Raw genomic sequence first — 24,519 nt, 5'->3', positions numbered from 1 at the left:
GTTGCTACAAGTCAATTACATATCCAACCACTGAGGATAATGATGGCTTGGTAACTATTCTCATTATGCTTTAATAGGAAGAGCATTCCCCATAAAATACTAATATCTCAGGAATTACTATTTAGCTGATAACAGAAACTATTTCCAATAAAGCAATCATATATCAGCAACAATGCAGTTTTCCTGAGGCTCATAGAATGCACATATTTCTTTTCTGGGATAATGCAGTAAAGATTAAAGCAGAAATGAAAGCAGTCACTAGTTTACAGAAGCATTATGTATCCCCCCATCTTCTGAAGAGCCTTCAAAATTTACTTTGCAAGTGTTTGCTGATTTCCACCACCATCTTCATGGTGACCATAGTTTCAGAACTGTATTATTCCTGAAGATGATTTATATGATTAATTCTGTCACCATGGTTCCCACATTGAATTATTTTCATCTTCCAAACAGGTTGCAAGGAAGTGATTTCACCCCATGTGGAATAGTCTATTCAAGGTATTCAGCTCTAGCCATCAAATAGTTCATACTAAAACATTGTCAGGCAAGCAAACAGTTGTTTGCAGTTAGATACATGAAGATTCATCCTAACCACTAAAAGATGGTGTTTTCTTTGAGTGAATGCTTCTGAGACCCCTGTCCTTGCCCAGCCCCAAAACAATCATGGATGGGGGGTATCACACTGACAGCAGAGAGGTAGGTTGCAGGAGGGCATTCTGTGAAGGAGATACTTTAGGCCTTCTTCTGCAACACCCTTAAAATGATATATGCAAGTTCAGCATGACATTATGCCTGCATAATATGTATGCCATTAAGAAATTCCAGTCTTTGTGTCAGCTGAAAAAAAGAAAGAAAAATGATTGCAGGACCAGGAGACATTTGCCCAGGCAGAAAGCAACAGCAACTATGGAAAACAATGGTGCCATCTAAGAGAATAAAAAAGATGAACAATTTCATAATATTCATCCAATAAAGCCATTTTTTTCAGGTTATATTTTTGTCCTTATTTTAGATTTTAAAATGACAGCTGGAAAATACATGCAAATCTAGACAGTGAACAAATTCCATACAAGGGCTACTTCCATGAAACAAAAGGCTACAACTGGCCTGTCAACCAGGTATGTAAAGAATACTTTACTTGCTTTCTTATTTTTGATGAGAAAAGGGTATACCATGTACTCTCTCTCTCTCTCTCTCTCTCTCTCTCTATATATATATATATATATATATATATATATATATATATATCCATCTGTCACCACACACAAAAAAATCTCCATGTGCCACCAGAAAAAAGATCAGCACTTTTTTCTGTCTGTAGCAATAGTGGTTTGTTTTAAAACTAAGTATCTGTTTTGCCTACCTTGCATACAGAAAAAATTGTGGCCTTTCTTGCTATGACTCTGGAGGCCAGGGTTTGAATCCCAGCATGGCCATGTAAACATTCTAAGTGACCTTGGGAAAGCTACACTCTCTCAGCCTCAGAGGATGACAATGGCAAACACCTCTGAAGAATCTTGTCAAGAAAACCCCATGATAGGTTCACCTTAGGGTCACTATAAGTGGAAAATGATCTGAATGCACACAACAACAGCAACAAAGCAGAAGAACATAGTTTGCATAAAAGGATATAGTTTGCACAAAAAGTGTATTTGACACAATTATGGTGTCTTGTACACAGAAACTAAGTAGAATCGGCCTTCCATATCCAGCGATTCTATATCCATGGATTCATGCAGCCATGACTTTAAAATATTTAAAAGATATATAAATCCCCCAAAAGAGAAAACCTTGATTTTGCCATATTATGTAAGGGATACGATTTTACTATCCATTGTATTTAATGGGGACTTTTTGGTATTTATGGAAGGTCCAAAGTCCAGCAGATGCTAAGGACTCACTGTGGCAATCAGAATACAAAACAGTTACAATTGCGCAGATCTAGGTAACTATTTGGATTAACAATCATGACTCAAGCAGGCATCTACACTGTAGAAATAATGTAGTCTGCCACCACTTTGAGTGTTGGAGCACCATCCCATGGAATCCTAGGGTTTATAGTTATAAGATCTTTAGCTTTCTCTGCTGGTGCCTCACAAATGAGAAGCAGGATCAAAAGCAGCACTTCAGAGACAGGCAGCTGGGAACAAAGTGGCAGGGAGAAAAAGGCAGGACCTGGAAGAAAAAAAACAACTGCTTGTCTTCATCATCATGACAGTAGGCCACAAGATATGAGGCCTACTGGAACACAAGATAGTTAATTCATCCAGAGAAGCAGCCAGAGGATGTCATGCCATAATGGTGCTCTATCCTCATTGGACATGGGTTTGCAGCTATTATTTATTTATTTATTTATTTATTTATTTATTTATTTATTTTTATAGTGCTGTAAATGTACTTTGCACTTTGGCTAGTCTTTGTATGGTTTTAATCTGTGTTTTTAACTTTTGTTTTTAATGTTTGAATTGTACATTGTAGTGTGTATATTTATCATTTGCTGTTCCCAAGATGTTGTAACCCGCCTTGATCTCAAGGAAAGGCAGGCTATAAATAAACGATTTATTTATTTATTATTTATTTAATAAAAATGAAGCCTGCCAATGGTGTACAATCTACAAAATACGTATAAAACAATAGGTAATAATATAAAATAGAATTGGTTAAAATAAGCAGGCAACAATCGAAAACATCAACATCAAGTATCCAATCAAAAATCAGATAGATAATCACACAGTGCCTAGGAATACATCCCTGAACAGGATAGTCTTCAACTCAGATTTAAAAGTGGTCAAACAAGCGATGACCCATGTTTGTGGAGGAAGAAGGTTCCAGGACTGAGGGGCAGCAAGTGAGAAGGGACGGGGCAGTGGAGATCCTAGGCTGGGACAGCAGAACTTGACTACTAGAATGGAGGGTACGAGTGGGAATGTACAGAGAAAGAAGTTTAGATAAATAAAGAAGGGCCAGCCCGTGCAGGGCTTTAAAGGTCAACAACAGAAGCTTATACTGAATAAAGAAGGGAAAGGGGAGCCAGTGAAAGGGTGATAATAATAATGACAATAAATAGTGTTCAGCACAAGCAATACTGAGGTATTATTTGTGATGGAACTGATTTGGGCCATTAGCACCTGCAGTGAGTGTTAGTTGCCTACATTCAGTGACATAGAAATCACAGTTTTATTGGAGAACTCATGTGTTGCTTTAAAACAGAATAGCATTTGAATGAGTCTTCTAGGCATGTGATTCTGTTTGAAAAATAAGTATGTTCTGCTTACCTTGCTTTCAAAGAAAACTGTGGCCTTTCTTGCTACAAGCAGCACCTTGCCTTGCCAAAATGTAGGCATAAACCAGAAATCTGCATGGGGGGGACCCGAAGTAGGGGGACAAAGGGCATTGATGTAAAGATGAAGACAGACACTGACATGTTAAATTTATATTCATTTACTGGCCAATAAGATCTACTTCTTACAGTGGACCACAACAGGACTCTCTTGTATTGAGATCTGCCTATTGCTTTTCTGCAGCCTATAGGAATATATATTTGTCTCCTCCTGTTTGTTTAAGTTAGTGATAAAGAAATGTAAATTCTTTGCAACTAAACATATCCTATTTCTGTTGTCACTTGTGATTTGTTTTTCTAACTCAGTGAACAAATAATCATATATGAATTATACCCAGATTATATTTAAGACTGCTTGAGAAAATATGATTAATGAAGTCATTCTTTCTTAATTAGATTGTTTTCCCCACTCTAAGATTCAATCATATATGCCTTCTATCTTTCCATTATATTTTTTTGTATTGCATATTTTGAAAATGATATCATGTAACTAAACTATAAACTTCAACTTTAAATACAAACAGTTTGATTGGAAAGAAGAAGAGGAAGAGGAAGAGGTGGCAGCAGCTTTCAGTAGAATGAAAAAGCACAGTTGGTACATCCAAGTACATTGTACATTGCTTGCTTTCTCTCCACAAACAAATCAGATTCACTTTTTGTTATGGAAGAATGATAGAGGCAATCTCACTAATATCTTGCTGAAGAAACACATTTGGTGTAAACCTATTAGTTTTATATTTAAAGTTATTGTGGTATATAGAGTGAGATCTGTTAACAGAACAGAGCAGAACAACAGGAGAGATTTGCATGTCCCATCTATTTTAGTCTTGGCCCATACAGACAGGCCAAAATAAAGCTGCTTCGGGTCACTTTGGAGGTATGCTTTTTAAATGATGCATGCATCCTAAGAGGCCAGAAGCTGTGCCAAAGCTACACTGCAGTCCTTCTTTGGCATGGCTTCCAGCCTCTTAGGACACATGCAGCATTTAAACAGAACACCTCCAAAGTGATCCGAAGCAGCTTTATTTTGGCCTGTCTGCATTGGCCCAATTTCATCATTTGTAACATTGTTAGCTAGATATATACATACAAACATCTTTCTTCCCTGAAGCCATTAAAATTACAATAAACTGGTATTACATTAAACATCAAACAGAAATACCTGCCTAATAGTGGAATATAAATAACCTTCATGATGATGGTGGTGGTGATGATGATGATGGCTTTTATATGGTAAGGAATGTATTATGTTACCAATTCTATGGTCATTTACAACCGCAACAGATGACACCGTAACTATTAATAAAAAATTGCAGACTTGAAAGGATCACTGAAGAAAGTCAATGAAGAAAGTTCAAAGGCAGGTTTACAGTTGAACATTAAGAAACAAAAATAACGACCACAGATAATTTCATAACTTTAAAAAAAGATGATAAAGACTTTGAAATTTATGATTTTCCATACCTTGGATTATCATTAACAAGAATGAAGGTTTCAATGAAGAAACAGAGACAGAAGAATCTAGGAAGGGCAGTTATAAAGTGCCTATATACTGTATAACTGAATACTAAAGTTGGGATGGTCTATGCCATTGCATTTCCCATTTCTATGTATAGTTATGAAAGCTGTGCATTGAAGAAAGCTGATAGGAGGAAAATCAACTTATTTGAAATGTGGTGCTGGAGAAGCGTTCTACTGAAAAGACAAATAAATGCGTCCTAGAGCAAATCAAGCCTGAACTCTTCCTGGAAGCCAAAGGCGCGTTACAGACCACCCCTTTGGGGCGGCCTGTAGGCGCTGCTTTCCCCAGTGTATCGGAGCCTCAGCTGCCACAACGGCAGCCTCCAAGACCCCGATCCGCCGCTTTCCAGGCTGCGAGGAAGCTGCAAAAGGCCGCTTCCCCGCGGCCTGGAAAGGGGTGTCCTTAGGGCTTCAAGCCCCGAGGACACCCGAAGGCGGCGGGGAGGAGGAGAAAGGGGCCGCTTGGCCCCTTTCTCCTCTGCGTCGCTGGGCGCAGCCATGTAAAAGCTGCGCCCAGCGACGCAAACCTGGAAGGAGCTCCGAAACGGAGCTCCTTCCAGTGCCGCAGAAAGGGCGCTCTATGCGCCCTCACGTGGCCCCACTACGTCACAACCGTGCTGCCTCGTTTAGAGGCAGTGCGGTCATGATGTAGTCATGGCGGCGGCCATGTGGAACAGCTACCGCCATTTTGTGTGCGCTCCGCGCATGCTAGGATTGGGTGTGTGTGGAAGCGCCACTGCTTCCTAACCCTAGCATGCACAGAGCGCGCACTTTTAGGCCCATCTATAACGGGCCAAAATGACTAAACTGAGATTGTCACACTTTTCATGAGAAGACATGACTCACTAGAAAAGACAATGATGTTTGTTTGGTAAGGTACAAAGCAGTAGGAAAAGAGGAAGATTGTCTTCCAGATGGATAGACTAAGCCACAGATCTGAGTCTGTCAGATCTGACTGTTGATGATAGGATGACTTGGAGCTCTCTCACTCAAAAGATCACCATATGTAAACTTTGACTTTATGACAATTAACAACAACAATGCTAATAAAAGTGGTTGATAGTTTTACTGCTGGAATCTGTTCGTTACCATACTCCCTTAAAGACTGAAGAACTATATATTTATCCAAATCAGACACAGTCTCGATTTTAGTTGTAGTTCATATGGCCCTCACAGGTGCCAGATCTATTTGGGCATACCACCTGAAAGTTCAGACTAGTGTTACTAAGTTTGGATTTATATAAAATTTTGGGTACATCCAAGCTTCATCAGGACTTCCCGGAGAAGACTTCTAAGGTAGTATATCCTTCTCAACCTATCTCCCGAACTCACCCCTCCCCTGCTGTAGCATTGAGTGTGTGCGCGTGTGTGTGTGTGTCCCCTTTTTGCTGTATGGTTTTACTTGTGCTTTAATAAATGTTATTAGATTAATTACATCTAATTGATATCAGATTCTCTTTCTCGTGGAGTGTACTGGCGGCCTCTGGTATACACATAGGGACCCGATCTTGGCACGTGGCGTTGTTAGGGCCACCTCTCAGCTAAATTTGAGCTAATTAAATTCCCCTAATTCAATCCTTCCTAACACTAGCACTCTGAGTGGATTTACCATCCCACTGATATAGATGTTATGAGACACCAATAATGTAAAGATAATATGAAAAAGGCTCTCATTTACAGAAATTTATATTTATATGGGGAACAAAAAAGAAGGAAACCTTGCAAAATAATTTCCAATACAAGATCTGTCACAACTCCATTCCAAGTTACAAATGTATCTGTCTGTCTGTTCATGTATTTATTGAAGATCCCTAACAACAGAAGAGAATGCATTTCCAGATCCCATAGATTATAATGATTACTTATGATTTCAGATTACCTAAATTCAGGGCCAATACAGTCTGCAAAAATCATCCAGCTTGAGAACATTTTAACAGCCCTGGTTCAGTGCTAGGGAATTTTGGAAACTGTAGTTTGTTGTGGCACAAAAGCTCTTTAGTAGGGAAAACTCAGTGTCTCGCAAAACTACAGTTCCCGGGGTTCCCTAGCATTGAGCCAGGGCAGTTAAAGTGGTTTATTTCTGCAATTTGTTTTGGCCCTCAGTTTAATATTTTGGAGAATTCACCTATGAATAACATTATTTTCCCATGGCTGTAATCCTCAGCTTTATGACAACCATTCATGTCTGCTGTTGGTAGAAAACACTGAAATGTTTTATATTACATTGTGTAATGTCAGATATGTTAAACTTGCAATTGTCACTGAATATCATAGTATGTATCTGTTACTGAGGCATTATTAAAAATGTATAGATCACTTTACCAAATCTTCAAAACAGTATAAACTAAACAATAGAAGAACAGCAGCACACAACTAATGCAATAGCCATTACTGGTGTCTGAGCACATGACTGAACTCCAAATTTCAGTGGCAAAGCTTCCACTAAAGTCACTTTCAGAAAAGCATGCAAGAGTGAGAACTGTAAAACCCAGGTTTCATGACAGGCTTGTTTAATGCATGTTTTAACAACCTGTCAAGATTGCAGGCTGCCAGAAAGTATTAGAGGCTTCACAAAAAGAAAAGAAAAAAGAAAAAAGCAGCAATTGGTAAATTCACCCTATCCCTTTTTACAGTTGTGTGTAAGTATTGACTAAAGGCACCACAGATGATTTATTGGGTATCCGGGGGGGTGGGGGGGGAGTTAAGACATTTACAAAGACAAAGGAAAAAAAAGAGAGTGTACAAATAACATTATATAGTTCAAGGGGAATACTCTTATCAAATAGATTGATAGAAAAATGGTAATGCTTTTATAAGTATCTACTACTTCTGGAGGCAGAGAAAACAAAGAAGCTTGGGAATGTACAAAATTAGGCCAAATGAAATTACGTTTGAGAGGATGCAAGAGAATAAGAAGAGCACAGTTTCACGAAGAGCACTGTGATTAAATTCCACATTTAGAGAGAGAAAAAAGACAGGTAATTCACCTTTTTCTGACCTGAAAAGAAGTAAGGAACAGGATAATGACTCCAGGGCCTCTGACCTTAAACAGACACTAAGTATGTTAAGAGACCTGGCCTAATAAAACGTTTGAACCATGAAGTATTGAGTCCACCATAGACTAGCAGGTGACAAAGACCTACATTGTCCAATTCAAGGCTAGACATTCTTTTCTATGATCACCTTTTAAATCAGGTTATAAAGAACCAAAATATTTAACTGGACATGTCTCTCTGGGTGCTTCTATTAGTTCCATCCTGTGAAATCCTGGGCTTTTTAGTTTTGCAAAGTTTTAGCCTTTTCTGCCAGAGTGCTTGTGCCTCACAAAACTACAAATCCCATGATTTTGTAGGATGGTGCCACAGCAGTTAAAGTGGGAATGAAGTATGATCCTCTAAGCCAGATCTTGAGAAAAAGAATGAGCTAATGAGGTTCTCTAGCTAAACTCCCAGATTCTGTGGGTCTGGAAGGTTTCAGCTAGAAAGGGCAAAGCTTAGTTTAGACAATGAATTCAGCAGGAGGAGACTTAAACTAGGTCAATGATTTCAGTGAGGGGGCAGAGTTAAGCCAATGAATTCAGTAAGATGCCCCTAGAAGCAGACTGTTTGAGGTCTTCCTTCAGGTATCCCCCCCCCCCCCCCCCGAACAACTATTTTCAATTTGTGTTCTTTTTTAAAGCATTTCAGGTGGGAAAACCTAAGCATGACATAAAAAAATCCCTCTCCAAAACAAAGGAAAGGGTGCCCATCTGGACTTCCTGAGGGCATTACCCAATACTTGGTTAAACAAAAGGTAGTAATGTCTCAGACAGGCACTTATTTAAGAAACACATTGCATAAGTGACATGTCAATCATCCTTTCTGCAAAGATGACATGTCCTTTCAGTGGTTTTTCCTCTCTAAAACACATTCTTTGCCAACTGTCAAGTCACATGCTGAGAGAGATAGAATTATATAGAGGGTGGCGTATTCAGCATTTCAATAGTTTAATCAGTTTTCTTGACACACATACTGTTGGCTTTAATGGAATTTATTATAGGTGAAGGCTACAGAATTTTGACTAGGAGAGACTTTCCACCTAATATTTTTGTGTTTTTGGCCAGACAATCAGATGTGTTCTTATTTTAGCACATACCCATGTACATCTTGACAGAGGTGTTGTACAAATAGCCATATTGGGCTACACTGAAGCAGTATAGACCAACTCTGTAAACTGAGTCAATGGCAACCATAAAGACATGAGACAAGCTACAAGGATGATCAGAACAAATGACCTTCTAATCCAACATTCTGTTCACCCCAGGGTTGCCATTCAGTTGCTGAAAGGAAACTCCCTCCCCCCAAGCATCAGGGATTGAGTGCAAAGGTACCCTGAACTCATGTTCACCACTGATTGACATGTAGAAAGGCAGACTTCTTCTGACACATGTCTGAGTGTTGTATTACTCAGTGTATTCATGTCTTCTTGGAAGATGGAAAAATGAGAAACTAGAGGTGATTCCTCCATGTTAGTACAAATTCATTGGAGTGCATATAAACTCACTCATAGAATCTGTGAAAGGTTTGCTAAAACAATTCACTGACAAAATATATTTGTATGAAAATCTAAATCACCCCATCAAAATGTCTGAACAACTACATAGCCTATTAAACACATTCAGGGGTGGCCACGTTAGCCGTAGAACAAAATAGAATAAAATACAAAATCCATAAAATGGAGATATATTTACTGAGGCAGTTGAAAAGCACAAAATACACCTTGCAAGCTTTTGAAGTTTCTCTGGATTCTTCATCAGGCAAAGACATGAAGCATTAAACGGGAGCAGAAAAGGGAAGATGTTAGAGTCACAGGCCTATTTTTTAACTTACACGTTTTTCAGTGCAAAATAAAAATGGTCTGGAGGGATATCAATGCAGTCAGAGACCAAGCCCCTTCTTGGCCATGTGTGGACAGTGAACAAATAATTTCAACCCTATTAGCAGCACGAAAGTAACTTCCCTTGAGATCCAGGATTTGAAAGCTTGCATTATGTATTTTGTGCTTTTTAGTGGGTCCAATAAAGGCATCACTGTTTTGTAGATTTTGGATTATGTTGTATTATATGTCAGTGAACAGTTGACTCTTTGCATATCATGCTATTTATGTCTTTCCCTGATTTCCATTCCAATATATGAAAAGACTAATAAAACAGGAATAAAACATCAAAAGATCATCATTTCACCCTCAAAAGAAAATCTACCTGCAACTGACTTCTATGAAAATAATGATACCTCCACACACAAAAACGTGGGGTGATTGTTGGCATACAGTTTATATGGACCACTGATATTGGAATTATGCACTATTGTTGCAGCATAATCAGGTTACCTAGCCCTGCTTCATATAGGCTTAAAGAGAAAGGTCATATGATTGAATCCTTCCTTTCCGTCCCTTCAACCTTAAAAAACTTCAAGACAAAAGCATTATAAAACCTAGCAAAAATCTTGAGAGTTTAAAAAAAACACCAACTTCAGGGAACTATTTATCACCTCACTTTATTTTGCTTTATATATACATTGTACCAGAGAGATGACATACATTTTTGGAAAAGAGCATAAAGATATGACACAGCACTCAAAATATCTCTCTCTGGCTTTGCTTCGCGAACGAAGATTCAGGAAGGACTCATCCCGTGCTTTGTACAAGCACGTTGGTGACTAAAAAGGCCAATTTGGGATAAACAGGTCCGGTTGTAGAAAGCACAGTGGAAAGTCTCCTTGGGTGATGTTTCTGGGTTGCGGTTCTTTCTGCGTTGTCACTTCTCTTCAAGATTCGTTCCGCGTGAGCTTTTGAAAAAGGCTGCAGCATCGTGGATAGTGCGTCTCCATGCCTCCCAATGCGAAGCCAGGGCTGACCATTGTTGGTGATCAATTTGGCCAAGCCTGAGATGTTGTTTCAAGGAGTCCTTGTATGTGTTCTTTGGGGCGCCCCCTTACGCTGACCTATAGCGAGTTCACCGTAGAATACTATTTTTGGGAGGCGATGGTCCTTCATCCTGGAAACGTGTCCTGCCCAGCACAGCTGCGTCCTCAATAGCATGGCCTCAATGCTGGTGATTCCTGCTTGCTCATGGACAGCAAAATTCATCACACAGTCAGTCCAGTGTATATTTAGAATTGTGCGTAAACAGTGCTGATGAAAGCGTTCAAGGAGTCGTAGGTGCTGGCGATAGGTGACCCATGTTTCAGACCCATAGAGGAGAATAGACAGTACAATGGCTCTATGCACACTGATTTTTGTGCTTCGCCTCAAGTGTTTGTTACTCCAGACTCTTTTGTGAAGCCTTCCAAATGCACTATATGCCTTTGCCAGTCTGTGATCAATCTCTTTATCAATCTTGGCGTCTGAGGAGATGATGCTTCCCAGGTAGGTGAACTGCTGGACGGACGTAAGCACAGATGTGCCTACAGTGATGTGGGGATGGTAGTGTTCTTCCTGTGGTGCAGGCTGGTAGAGAACTTCCGTTTTCTTCAGACTGACTTCCAGTCCAAAGAGCTCTGCAGCTGTTGCAAAACAAGATGTTAGGAGCTGCTTCTGTATGGGCAACGAGGGCAGCATCGTCAGCAAAAAGCAACTCACGGACTAGATAGTTTAGAGTCTTAGTGCGGGCCCTCAAGCAGCTTAAGTTAAACAGGCTACCATCAGTATGGTAGCGTATATAAATGACATCTTCTTCTTTGAGATCTGCTGTAGCCCTTTGGAGCATCATGCTGAAGAAGTTTGTAAATAGATTTGGAGTGAGAACACAACCTTGTTTCACACCATTAGTTATTAGAAAGGGTTCCGAGAGAGCGTCACCATATCTGACTTGACCTTGCTGGCCTTCATGTAGCAGGATGATCATTTTGAGGAATTTGGGGGGGGGGGGGCATCCTAGTCGTTCCAGGATCTGCCACAGACCTTTTCTACTCACAGTGTCGAAGGCTTTGGTGAGGTTGACAAATGTTACATAGAGTCCTTTGTTCTGCTCTCTACATTTCTCTTGCAGTTGTCTAAGGGCAAATACCATGTCTGTAGTGCTCCTATTAGCTCTAAAGCCACATTGGTTTTCAGGGAGAAGTTCTTCTGCAATAGCAGGGACTAATCTGTTCAGCAGTATCCTTGCAAGGATTTTTCCAGTGATGGAGAGCAGTGTTATACCTTGATAGCTTGTGCAATCCCATTTTGCTCCTTTTTTCTTGTACAGGGTGATGATGACTGCATCTCGGAGATCTGATGGCAGTTCGCCTTTTTCCCAGCAACTCACAAGGAGCTCATGGAGTTTAGCATGGAGTACATGACCTCCATGTTTCCAAGCTTCAGGTGGAATTCCATCAATCCCAGCAGCCTTGCCTTTTTCATCTGCTGTATGGCCTTAACGGTTTCTTCCAAAGTGGGAGCTATGTCCAATTCCTTCTTCATTGGTTGTTGTGTCATATGTTGACACAGTGTTGAATAGCTGAGTCTTGGACTACTCGGTTGGCACTAAAGAGGCTTTGGAAATGTTCAGCCCATCGGTTCAGAATGGAAGCTTTATCAGTGATTAGTGTTTGACCATCTGTACTGTATAGGGAACTTTGGATCTGATATGTAGGTCCAAACACTGCTTTAAGAGCTTCGTAAAATCTCTGGAATCACCCAGATCTGCACAACGTTGTGTCTTTTCTGCTAAGTTGATCCACCATTTCTTCTGAATGTCTCGGAGTTTTTGTTGGAGTTGACTACATGCAAGGTGAGGTGTACCTGGTGAGCAGTTCTCTTCTTTGCCAACAGCTCCTGGATCTCTTGGTTGTTTTCATCAAACCAGTCTTTTTTTTTTCTTGAGGGAGAATCCTAAAGATTCTTCTGCAGACTGCATGATGCTGTTTTTGATATGTTGCCAAAGTGCTGTAGGAGAAGAGTCTACAGGATGGTCTTCAAGTTTTGTTTGCAAATTTGCCTGGAAGTTGTCTCTTATGGCAGCTTGTTGAAGATTGTTGACTTGGAGTCTCCTCTTTAGGATGCCACCCCTCTTAGGTTTGAACTTAAAATGAAGATTTAGTTTGCATCTTATGAGGCGATGATCTGTTTGACATTCTGCACTGGGCATCACTCGGGTATGATGGACATCGTGAATATTTCTCTGGTGCACTAGGATATAGTCAGTGAGGTGCCAGTGTTTGGATCGGTGATGCATCCAGGTTGTCTTCAAGCTATCTTTCTGCTGAAAGATGGTGTTTGTAATAGTCAGCTGCTGTTCTGCACAGAACTCTAGCACGAGACGTCCGTTATCATTACAGTTTCCAACACCATGCTTGCCTAAAACACCTTTCCAGGCTTCAAAATTCTTTCCTAATCTGGCATTGAAGTCACCAAGGATAATGATTTTGTCTTCTGCAGGGACTTTCTGAATAAGGTGGCGTAGGTCTGAGTAGAATTTGTCTTTCTCTGCAGGGTCGGCTTGCATAGTTGGGGCATATATACTGAAGAGAACCACATGTGGGAGGCGTAAGGAGATAATGCGATCAGAGTGTCCTGTTGGTAAGGTTTCGAGTTTGGAGGCAATGGAGCTTTTGATCATAAAGCCTACACCTGAAAGATGTTTTCCAGTTTTGGGTTTGCCAGACCAGTAGAGTGTGTAACCGGCACCGTGTTCTTAAAGGCTGCCTTCCTCGTAGAGACGAACTTCACTAAGAGCAGCGATGTCGATGTTAAGTCCTGACAGTTCATGGGCTATTAGAGCAGAACGGCGCTCAGGACGTCCACTATCTGCAGAATCTTGCATGGTTCTGATGTTCCAGCATGCAAGCGTTAGTCTATTTGCACCTTTGGAGGCTGGTGTGTGCCTTTGTCTCTTTGTCTTTGTTTGACCGCATCAGAAGATGCCCGTTGGCTGCGGCTAGCCAACCGGGTTGTTGGGGATGAGCTTTCTTTAGGCCACCTTTTCTAGGCCCCTCTCCATATGGAGCAAGCAGTGCTCTCCTTAAAAAAGGCTGCTTGGGCATTCAGGATGCTGCCGAACAAGACTGTCATCCCCAGTCAGTCTCAAGTGACCAAAGTCCTGAACCACCTGCATGCAGGGTTGGGTCTGCAGCTTCCAGTACATCTTTACACCTGCTGTTTCATCCCTTGCCTATCGCTACAGGGCTTTTTCGGGGATTGGATGTATCCTTCAAGCCTGTGCAATGGATTTTTCCGATGGAGCACAGCATGCACAGAACTGGCCTCACCCTTTAAACCACAGGCTCATCTGCTGAGGCCTTGACAAGCATGGATGGTAGCAGCGAGGTCCTCAGGTCGTAGGTTTGATTAGAGTTTCCTTCTCTTAGATGGTTGACCTTAGACGGTTAGACGAGCACCATCTGCCTGGGTTTGGGATTAGTTTTTTCCTTCTCCCAGGATGGTTGCCATAAGGCTAGAGAGCCCATCCTGCCCTTTGGCGCTCTTGGTCAGACCCTTCAGTTGTTACCTGTCTGGCATGGGAGGCCCTACCGGTGGCTATTATACCACCGCCAGCATAGCTCACAACGTCATTAGGTTGCGCAAGCCTTTCCCCCACGACAAGGGGGCGTCAATGGAGAGGAGCACTCAAAATAAAATACTGATAAATACTGATCAAATATTAATCAAAAGATAGAAGAAAAAATTAAAATAACAAATAAAGAAGACTTCACAAGAGGTAAACCAAGTTACATAAATAACAAGACAGCAATACGACACAAGAAGAATTATTGAATATCTTAAGAATATCTTAAGTAGTTAGTATTTATTATTATTTTGAATTAACTATAGTTGGAGAAGAGAATTTAAATTGATAATTTAATTTAATTTGAAAATCATTACTTAATTATCACATATCACATATTGTTTTTTTAATCATATAATATATAGACCATCTGTATTGGAGGAAAATATATAGATTAAAGCAATCAATTGGTAGATTGATTTATTTACCAGGATAAAGAAAGGAAAACATTAATTAATTGAAGATTATTATAGAAAATTGATTATTATTTTATCAGTCTATTATACCATTACAATAATGATTATAAGGTTTAAAACTTAAAAGAAGACTCATATATTTATATATGGAAATTGTAATTTTAATGGAAATCAGTTATATTCATTGTAACAATAATCAACTGTAACGGTGATTGAACATAATTGTAATTAATTACAGCTGTAATTGCTGTAAGATTAAGTTAGAACCAGTTCATAACCAAGAAGGGAAGAAAAATCCAGATATAAAACCAAAGGGCACATAAAAGTGATTGAAGAAACAATCAGAATCATACCAAATAAAAATAAGAAAAGTCAATAACAAGATAAATAAAACAAAAATGGCATTGATGGCAAGAATACACGTAGCAAAGACTCAAACTCAGAATACTAGCAGATAAGGCTCTATAGAAATGCCAAATAAACATGCAGATATAATTCAGCTTTGATTGGAAGAAATTAGAAGCTTCAAAAAAGAAATTAGACACAAATTAAAGGACAATGGAAAAGAACAATTGACAATTTAAACAAAGGACTTGATAAGAAATTAGACAATAAAACTAAGAAAATTTCAAACATCAAAGAACATATTAATTCATTAAAAACAAAAAAGCCCAGAAAACTAGAAGACAAAACTAAGGCTGTAATGGAAAAAATAGAAAACAGATGAAAATCTAATACTACAAGAAGTGAGATACAGAGAAAAATGCCTAAAACTTAGAGAGATTCCCAGACAATCCAATGAAAAGTTGTATGATATCATCATTCCACAATTTGCAGAATACATTGAAATGCTGGAAGAAATGATGACTTTAGAAACACATCACCCCTTTAGAATTAATTCACAGACAGCCAAAGGAAAAAATCTACCAAGGGATGTAGTAATTTACTTAATGTGGTCAAAAACTAGAGAACTAATACAAGCAAAACTGTGAATAGAAGGAAAAGAAATAAAAATATATAAAGAAACCCCGACAACAATACTCAAACAAAGAATATAGACCCCTAACACAAATCTTAGCAAAACATAAAATAAATTACTCATGGGATCTTTTGGAAGGAATCTCAGCCCCTGTACACATCAGCCATTAAGGCTAGCATAGGGGCTGAGTCGGGACATAGCATCCTCATGATGCATGCCCTACTCCACCCCTCAGGGCACCTTGATGCTGCATGCCACTCCACACAGCATGCACTGTGAAAGTGGTCCCCTGGCACTGCGTCCATATGATGAAGTGCTGAAGGAGTGCTACATAGCTGCAGCAATGCAACTATAGCACCCTTTTCAGGGTGCAAAAACATGCTTTTTGTGGCTCCTTTTTGTGCCCTTGAAAGGCCAGATCAGGGCCACAGTGTGAGGTTTCCATGGCCCCGATCTGGCACAAAAAGGGGTAGCTGCAGGCCGCCCCTTACACTTGGTCTGTAGAGTGCCTCAGGAACTTATGGAAAAAGACAATTTAGGATTAATACAAAAGAAAATGCAGAATATCTACAAAGAAGAATACAAAGAGAAACAGAAGAAAGATGAGAAGAAATATACAAAGAGAAGTTGAGAACAAGAAAGAAGAAAGAAAGAAAAAGATCTGAGAAAGAGAAAGAAAGAAAAAACTCAAACTGAGAAGACATTGGGAAAGACAGTGAAACATCCAATAAACAACCAGGAAGGGAAGATAAGAACTCAGAAGAAGAAAGATATAACAAGGATGAAGAAGAAATAGAAGAAGAAGAGGAGGAGGAGGAAAATACAAGAAGATGATGAAGAAGAAATATAAGGAAATCAAAACAAAAAAATTGAATTATGACTTCAAAACTCTGTTCATGGAACATTAAGGGAATAAGTGCTACATATAAAAGAAGAAAGATCTTCCACTATTTGCAAAATATTAATTTAAAAAACACAGTCAGATCTTCTTGTCCATGGATCTAAACGGTGCAAGTGTCAAGCAAGCTTTGGAAACAGCACCAAAAAAGCCCACAACATCGTTCCAGTATGTGAATGAAGTTTCACCATTTGGAGCCATGGAGAAAATCTGACTGTGTTTCTGAAGCATGTGAACAACATCCATCCTAACATCTAATTCACAATGGAAAAAGAAAAGGAAGGAACATTACCATTCTTGAATATCCTGGTCATCCACAAACCAAACCAACAGTTGGGCCACACAATATACAGAAACCCTACACACAGAGACAGATACCTGCACAAGATCTCCAATAATTACCGAGGATAAAAGAAGTACAATAAAACACTAGTAGACTGGGAAAAACACATCTTGGAAGATGAACTGAAGCACCTAGACTGGGCTCTACAGGCTAATGGTTATTCCAGCTCAGACATGAGAAGGGCTGTCAGACCCAGAAAAACCCAGAAGAGTGAAGACAAACAACCACCCAAAGGGAAGGTATTTTTATGAGACATCAAAGGAGTCACAGCCTCCAAATTGTTTACAAACCAACCAAGAAAATCCAGCAAATTCTGCGCTCAGTGAAGGACAGGAGAGACCCTTTCACAGCCACAGGAGTTTACTGCACACCATGCAGCTGCGTACACGTCTACATAGAGATCACCAAATGCAGTGTTCAAATGTGAATCAAGGAACATGAGAGACACTGCAGACTGGGTCAGCCAGAAAAATCAGCAGTAGCAGAACATGTTACAAACCATCATGGACATAAAATGCTATTTGAAAACACTGACATTCTAGACCTTTCCAACAACCATCAGGTCAGAATGCACAGGGAAGCTATTGATATCTTCAAACACCAAAACAACTTCAACAGGAAAGAAGAAACCCTGAAGGTTAGCAAAGTTTGGCTACCAGTCCTGAGAAACACTAAGATCAAAACCCCCAAAAATGCAAATGAAAACTACTTGGGGTTTTCCCAGCAGACAATGATCACTAATTAAATAGACACTAATCCTCTTTGCATATCCTCCCACCCTGTGGCCTTGCCATTCAACAACAGAACAATAACAATACACAGATTAACATAGAAATCACTCTTCCCCACCAAGGCTGTGTGTGTGTGTCCCACTCTTTTCCATGCCAGCATTATCTGAAGACAGCAGCCAAGATGCTGGCAAAACATCAGGAATAAATTCTTCTAGAACATCGCCACATAGCCCCCAAAACCCACAAAAAAACTATAGATGCTGGTCATGAAAGTCTTCAAAATGAACACAAGTTTTGGAAATGCAGAAATACCAAATGTTCCTACGGTGGCATTGCCCAAAATCAACAGAATTCTGGAAAAATATTTGCAGTAACATATGTAAGAACCTAAAGATAAGCTATAAAATTACTCCAGAAATATACTTATTAAATATGACAGATAAATAATAATCACGCAAGGGGAAAAAAATGGGGAAAAAATCTGTATATTATCTCAATAGCGAGAATCAATTTCGCTAAAAATGGGGGGGGGGGGACACCAGACATTGATGAATGGCTAATAGGTACATTATAAGTCATAGAGATGGACAAGTTGACATGCTCAATAAATTAAAAAATCTATGGAAAAAGTAGGAAAAGAATGGGCAGGACTAGTAGAATTCTGTAAAAATAGTTGGAAATGAACAGAAAGGAGGAATGGTAAAAAACCAAAATAGAACAGCAATAAGTATCAGGATCTCAATCTAACCTAAGCAAGCAAAGAGCACTGAAGGAATACATTAATTACATACTAATAATTACATATTAAGTAAAGACATTGACAAACTTAAAGTATTATGTCTTACCACATAGAGGAACTCAAGGAAGTCGTTATAGAAGAATAAGATTTTACTTTAAAAGGAGAAATATAAATTAAGTATTCGTTAACACCAAGGTTGATTTATATATGCTGCCATATAAGCAATTTACAGAGCAGTTTAGTTAAAGAAAATGGAAATTTATGCAACCTTTGGAATTTATATATTTCAGTTAAATAGGTCTTACAGAAATTTTATTAATAAAAACAAAAAAAATCTTGAATGGTCATGTTTGTAGATTGAAATAGGATATGGGACAGCTTTTGTTCATATTAAATATTAAATATCCAAGATACTAAAAGTAAGGATATTCTGGGTTCTACATTACTGGCAGCTTTTTGCCGTGCAGTTACAAACAGCATTTGTAACTGATATGGCAGTTGATGTCTATTTAAGTTTAACTCAAAATTTTGTCTAAAAACTTGCTTGAAAATTATTTTCAAAAACTTTTATACACCATAATTAAAATGATATCTTAGCATATCTTACATAATTATAATATTAAGTAATTGGTCCACAACTGACTAGTTTTTTATTGCAATTCTTTTAACTGAAATTCTGTATCTCATAATTATTAATAAAATAAGCAGCTATTCTAAGCCAGTATATAAATTAATGAACTGATGCACCAGCTTTTAAAGTCATGTAGAGGACTTCATTTGAGTGCATTCCTAGGCAAATTTGTATCTTCACTAAAAGGAAAATACAGTTTAACAAAGTAATTTTAGAAAGCAACATTAACAACTTTTATAGTTCTACTGTAAACTTGTGAATAAATCTTTTCTGAATTCAGTGCAATGAGAATGAAGAATCAGAGAATCAGCAGGAGTAGCAGCAACAGCTTGGGGGAAAATAAGCACAGAGTTCTATCTCTTTTTGGTATGTGAAAGTTACATTCCATATTCCATAATATCAAGGATATTAATGGCAGGAGGATTACAATAAATGTGTCCATATGCCACAAGCCAATTCCAACAAATTACATTTATAAAAGACTATACTATAGGCATACACTGTGCTTCATTATTTCTAATAATTCTTGCTAGTTGGGCTTCCACTCACTGATAAAGGGCAGATTTGAATCAAATATTAATATTGCTGTGTTTCTTAGAAAGTAATAGGGAGGAATACATTCTAAAGTAGTAACAGAACCAATAAATCTGTTTCATATCTGTTCCACTATTTTCTCCTCGCTGTACATGATCCATTTCCTCCTTATTTCAGTATATCAGTAAAGACCTGTAAGACATGTGTGTACGTGTGTGTGTGTGTGTGTTCTAAATTATTCCTATGAATATATGTTGATTGAATGACTGTATAGGTTTATCATAAGCATAAGTGGTAGCTTAACATAATTAAAAATTCCTGCTTTTGCATTTTCTGTAATCAGAAGTGAAATATTTATATTTGGAGTTTCAAGTCTTCCATTATGGTCATTAGTCATGTGAAACATTTTTTTTAGTCCTTGCCTCTCTCATCCACAAACCTTTAAGCAATAATTATATATAAGCAATTATTATTGCTATATGTAAGTTGCTGCCACAAGCTTATTAATAATTAATGATGTTTTGAGAATTTTAGGGTGAGTGGACAAGTGAATATTCAGACATCTCTATCTCCATGGTACCCTCATCCAGAAGGTTTTTAGCATGAAAATGGCATACCCAATTGGGTAGAGGTCAAGTCCATGCTAAAAACCTTCTGGCATTAGAAGTATGCCAGTGTGGTGTAACGATTAGAGCATGGATGGGAACTTGTGGAAATCTATGTCACTGGTTTAAGTGTAATGTCCCATGAATTCAATGGATCACTCTGGGCCAGTCACTCTGTCTTAGCCTGACTTACCCCAGTTGTTCTGATGATAGGTGAAAAGAGAGACAGCCATGCACACTACTTTGACCTTACCAATGAAAATACAAAATAGCAATGCAATAAATAAATAAACTAGACAACTATATAATCAGCACACTGTCAAGATAGACAATAGCTGGTTGGAAGGGACGGACCCATGCTATAGCAGTCATGTAGAATTGTCCATATAAAAACAGGACAGGACAGGACAGCACAGGAAAGGAAAGGAAAGGAAATCTCGGATAATATTTCAGGGATCTCAAAGTAGCTTTCTTATAGATTTCAGCTGAAGAAGCAAGAAGTGCTAATTGGGCATAGCTTGAACAAGGAAAGTTTGCTAATAATAATAATAATAATAATAATAATAATAATAATAATAAATCCTTTATTTATAGCCCACCCAATCACAAGGAATCTGGGCAGGTTACAGCAATAAAAATACAGAATACAATAAAAATTCAAAATTAGTCCCTTCCCAATCCACAATCCCCCTCACTCCCTCCAGGCTGGAAAATGACAGTTGCCATGGAGGGAGGGCTCAGTCTCTTGAGGGCAGTCCAGATGGCACTGGGTCCGCCCCCTCTCTCCCTTCATGAGAGTAATGGAAGATGACAGTAATGGAAGATGAACTTCTCCAAATCTCTCTATGAAATGATTCATAGCCTTGACCCATATTGCTGAAAGCACAAGTTCAGACCACTGCTGTGCTGTCCTCTCCAGGAATTCTTGAAATTAGGTGCTGCCATTATAGCATTCTAGGCCATCAAAAGAGGCCAGAAGATTCCAGGGAAGAAACTATGGGAGACACCTCCAGAGATATAATTACAGTTGACTATTGTATCACCCTACCAATTGGCAAAGATAAGGAGATAACTGGAAATCTACTGCTCTCCTCAAAGATTTTAAAGTGGCAAGTATTCAGGCAGGTGGACAAGTGTGCACCACCCCATTCCCTAGGTCCCCCAGCTCAAGATAGCAATATTAACAAGAAAGGTCTGATGAGGAGCAGAATATGGTTACTCTCCATAGGACCAGGAACTTTGATTGTTCTTTGCTGAAAGATTTTTCAGTGTCTGAGGATGGCTTCAGAATTCACAGAAAGAGGGTATCACAAGCCAATTGATGTGGAAGGTCCCTTTATTCTGGCTTGCTTTATGGGTTTCTTTTCTTATGGGACAAGTGAAAAGTATCAAATTGAGTGCTATTGAAAAAAGATGGGGGGGGGCGATGCTGGATATCACAGTGAACAAAAAGGTACTCATCCATCACTAAACGGAAACTTGCTTGGAAACCAGTGATTTCAGATCTATGGATCTGGACTGGAGCCCTTGTGGTCTCTTCCAACTCTATGATTCTATGATTCTATGATCTGGTGTATCACAATACTGCTTCCAGTGGTTCAATCACAGTTTTAACTGGCTTTAATTGACAGCATTGCGATTCAATAATTTTTCTGAATAAACCAGCTTACATTAAAATGTACTATTACATTTGATGAGATCTAAAACCTTCTCTTTTGTTAAAGTATGTAATAAATCAATGCACTGTTTAACTTTATTAGTTAGCAGTTAGATACATCAGGTATTACATTCTGCATTATATAGCCATTTTGTGTACTTTGTTTCCTCCGTATGATGGTTTTACAACCCCATTTGTTTTCAGATGTATAACCAATGTGCCTTTTATACTTCCCAGTGTTAAAACAAATAAAATGCAATATGCTCTTTGCCTCTGCTTTTCCTTTCTAAGGAAGAGTGAAAGACTGCTCTAATTTACACTTTCACATTTCTGAGAAATGACACATTTTACTGAAGAGTCCATTCCCTTCTGTATATAAGTATTTGAAAGCATATTAAGCTAGTGAATTATTGTTGGGAGCTACTGCCACTTTTGGAAGGAGTCCAAGTTAAAAATTCACTACCTTTTGCTAGTCATTTCTCAACTCACTTCTGAACTTCATCAAGTTCAATATGCTTTCTCAGTCTATGACTAAGGGTCCTTTCACAGCACACAAATATACTCCTGTGTATCCATTTTAATTTACATGGAAACATCTTATGGAACCTGGGATCTGCATTTTACAGAAGAGTACTTAGATATTTTAGCCAGAGACCTATAGTATCTCTCCAATCAAAGTCCCAGGATTCCATAGGAAGTGGCCATGGCAGTTAAAGTGGAATGAAATTGCTATAATAGAAGCATTGAGTTGTAAAGGATTCCCAAGGCCATTGAGTTCAACCTCCGCTCAGTGCAAGAACCCTCCTTTTTAGGCAGTGAAGCAGACAGGTGACAAGAAGCAGCATCAGGCTGCTCTGGCCATGATCTTGCTGGGACCATGGCAACTGCACAACCCACTTCCAAAGTGTACCACTGTGGCAGTCCCATATCAGCTACCACCAGGAGTCGGATTATTCCCACTCCTTTTTGATCCGGTCCAAAGAACTGGATCATGGCATCAGAGCATCTTCTGGTCACTCTGAGGCCATGTGTCATTTGAACACCATGCCCCCACAGCAACCAGAAGCTGCTTTATTTGGCCCATATATTTTGGTCCTATCACAGCCCTTTCATTATTAAAGAAAGATGTCCACTTTCTCTGTTATTCTTCCTAATACTTTTTGAAATTTTAAACAGGAAGATCAGAAATGATCAAATATTCAAAGAGTTAACATACTAGATCAAATAAATAAACTGAAAGCTTTCACTGCTGACCTAGTGATTTTCTTTGAAAATACAATTATGAGTACTGAAAAATTAATAGAGACTCTGGGTGAATTTGTAGATTTTGTGGACTTCAGAATTAATAGAGATAATGATTTCTGGTTGGTCATGGCGTTGGTTGCAGTGAACTCTCAGTCGTGCTGACAGGGAGGCACTCACCTAGTGTGGTTAGGAGCTGCTTTGAAATTTCCAAAGTGGCTCAAAATAGCCCCTTGACATAGCAGACTCAGATGGGTTCTACAGAGGTCCAGATTTCACTTCAGGACAATCAAAGAAGAAATCATCATTGGATTGTCTGGTAAGGAGCGAGGGGAGCGAAGAGTATAATGCAGCCACACACAGGCTGCCACTACATGTGGCTCACAGATGCCGCCAAGTAATTTAGAGAAATCGGGAATCGTCAGACATCTTGAACCCCCTTATTTTGTTATATTTACTTTCCATAAAATATCATACTCTGGCAGTTAAAGAACACAAAGAAATTACCATTTGCAGTAATCATAAAAAAATAAAGGGGTAATATTCTGTATAAGGTGCAGTAAAAGAAAAAGAAAGGAAAGAAAGGAAAGAGAAGAGTGGAAGACAGAAAAATCAGAAAGAGGAACAGAAGTGAGCAAGGAGACGGAGGCTGAAAGTTGGAGAATCTGAAGGGAAAAGAAACAGAAAGTCAGAGGGAGACAGGGAAGGAGAGCACAGGCTGGAGTGGAGCATGAGCGGAGGCCAGAGGGAACCAGGATGGAGAAATGAGGTTGGAGGAGTTGGAGGGAGACTGGGAAGGAGAGCAAGGGCTGGAGTGGAGCGTGAGTGGAGACCAGTGGGAACAAGGATGGAGAGATGAGTTTGGAGGAGTCGGAGAAGAGGTGAGGTCGGAGGAGTCGGAGGGAGACCAGGAAGGAGAGCAGAGGCAGAGGAAAAAATTAGGACAGTGTGACAAGGCTGGAATAGACTTTGGAGCAGAGTGTGATCTGGACAAGAGTTCAGACTTAAAAAAAATTACTAAAAAGGCTAGCAGATACTAAAAGTCAATGTTTTCAAGGTCATAGGCAAATATGGTATTAGGAATGAAATAAAAGAGACTATAATTTGGATTAAGGGAAAGCTCAATATAATATACAAGATAGTTAAAAGAAAATAGCACCATCTACTGAGCAGAGGAAAATTACAGTGTACTCTATTTATGTATGCATTTTCTCTTTCTTCTCTCTTCATAGCCACTGGTGCACACGGTAAAGAATCAATTTTTGAAAATTTATGGAGAATTACTGGAATTGATTTTCATATAGGCAAACCTCTAAGATGCAAAAGCAACAGATGCAAATACAGAGATGACCCTCAGACC

This window comes from Sceloporus occidentalis, unplaced genomic scaffold, assembly GCF_023333645.1.
Source record: "Sceloporus occidentalis isolate IW3139 unplaced genomic scaffold, rSceOcc1.0.p SCAF_2, whole genome shotgun sequence".
Taxonomy (NCBI): Eukaryota; Metazoa; Chordata; class Lepidosauria; order Squamata; family Phrynosomatidae; genus Sceloporus; species Sceloporus occidentalis.
Note: the sequence above shows the minus strand (reverse complement) of the source record.